The 1,888-nt window shown below is 43.1% G+C and overlaps 1 pseudogene; it reads left to right on the plus strand.

Annotated features, from left to right (window-relative positions):
- The first annotated feature begins 346 nt into the window (after nucleotides 1-346).
- LOC115069926 lies at nucleotides 347-467 on the plus strand (annotated as a pseudogene).
- Nucleotides 468-1,888: the final 1,421 nt, after the last annotated feature.

Here is a 1,888-nt window from a genome sequence, read left to right on the forward strand (position 1 = left end):
ATAGCTCAAGCCCCAAAGGGAATGTTTGGACTCCTGAAACCAAAGTCTATGGGTATTTAAGCTTTTGGTCAAACAATAGCATAAAGACTTCCTTGGGTCTCTGTCTCTGATCTGTCTGTCTGTCTGTCTCCCTTTCTTTTAACATTTTGTCCCTTGTACAGCATTGGAACTGGCACATCTTGGTTATATGCTGCCACTGAAATGGAAGTGGATAGAGTCTCCCCCACCGCCCCCAAGGACTGAGAGTAGAAAGAAAGTTCTCAAAGGTGTTGTTATCCAATTAAGGGAAGATGAATGCTTGCTAGGTTAAGAAAAACTCTCTTATACTTGAAAGCTAAAACAATGTCTGCAACTGGGCTCCTTTACTCCCTGGTGCTCACTGCGCAATGGCTACCAAAGCAGCCTCCTTGGTAGTGTGTGCAGCCTGTTGCTGTTATGTGCTGCCCTAAGGCACCTTCAAGACCACTCTTAAATGAAACCTGCATGTCTTGGATCTCAGGCTGTTCCCAGTCTAGACTCCAGACAGGAATGGCAGTTGCCTTAGGGAAGCCCCAGGGCACAATGGCTGATTCACTCTGGCCATATCACTGTGTCTGTCAGCACCAAGCTCCAGAGTCAGGAACATGTGATCAAGGCCCTATTCAGGGGCGGGGGCACATTCAGGTTCTCTGGCTACCAGAAAAGCTGCATCTCAGAGAAGTGGGGGCTTTACCAAGTTCAGTGCAGACAAACATGATAATATGGTGGGTGACAAGTGGCTTTTCCCCAATGGCTACAGGGTCAAATACATCCCTGTTGTGATCTTCTGAGCAATGTTGGGGTCTGTATTTGAGAAGGTATCTACCATGCTGCCTTCCAGAAAGGAATGTCATTTCTGCCTGGTCTCAGACTCTGTGTATCTCGGCTGGGAATGTGTACTTTATTTATTTCAATGTCAACACTGCCACTAATGCTAGGTTGCAGGAATTTGTTAGTTCAAGTATTTGTTGAATACCCTACCAGAAGTAAATCTACCTCTGTCTACCTAAAATAACAACAATAATACAAAACACATTAAAAATTTTATGTATTTTGCCTGCAAGTATGCAAGTGCATCATGTATTTGAAATGCCCACAGAGACCAGAACAGGGTGTTAGATCCCCAGGAACTGGAGTTACCTGGTTCCTCTGCAAGAGCAGAAAATGCTCTTAACTACTGAGTCATTTCTTCAGACCCAAAAGACTATTTTAGCTTTAAAAAATAGTTGATAAGGGCTGGATAGATGGCTTAGCTGTTAAGAACACTGACTGTTCTTACAGAAGACCTGGATTTAAATCCCAGCACCCATATGGCAGCTAACAACTGTCTGTAACTCCAGTTCCAGAGGATCTGACACCCTCTTCTGTCTCCGTGGGCACTGCACGACACGGGTGCACTTACACACATGCAGACATAACATTCATACACATAAAATAAATTTTTAAACACATTGCTAAATCTAAGTTCAAACTCCCATTGAAAGGTGAGATGAAAACAGCTTTCTACTCTACCTCAAGATGGCGAAATAAAAAAAGAAAATGAGCAGGTCCAGTGGCACAGACCTGTTATACCAGCTGTTTGGGAGACTGAGGCAGGAGGAACATAACTTCAGGACCATCCTGGGCAACTTAGTGAGACCCTGTCTCAAATTTAAAAGTAAAACGGAGAATGCTGGATACATAATTCAGTCAGAGCACTTTCCTAGCATTTGAGCAGCTCTGTTTTCAATCCTCCCAGAACTGGGAAAAAAAAAAGAAAGAAAAAGGGTAGAGTAAAATATTCATTTAAAAACAAGTAAAATAAAAATCCCCAGGAGTTCAGACTGTTCTGAAGTTGCTGTGTGTGCTTTTGGAACCTATTGTTACATTG

The sequence above is a fragment of the Nannospalax galili genome, unplaced genomic scaffold (assembly GCF_000622305.1).
Source record: "Nannospalax galili isolate Female #2095 unplaced genomic scaffold, S.galili_v1.0 scaffold455, whole genome shotgun sequence".
Taxonomy (NCBI): Eukaryota; Metazoa; Chordata; class Mammalia; order Rodentia; family Spalacidae; genus Nannospalax; species Nannospalax galili.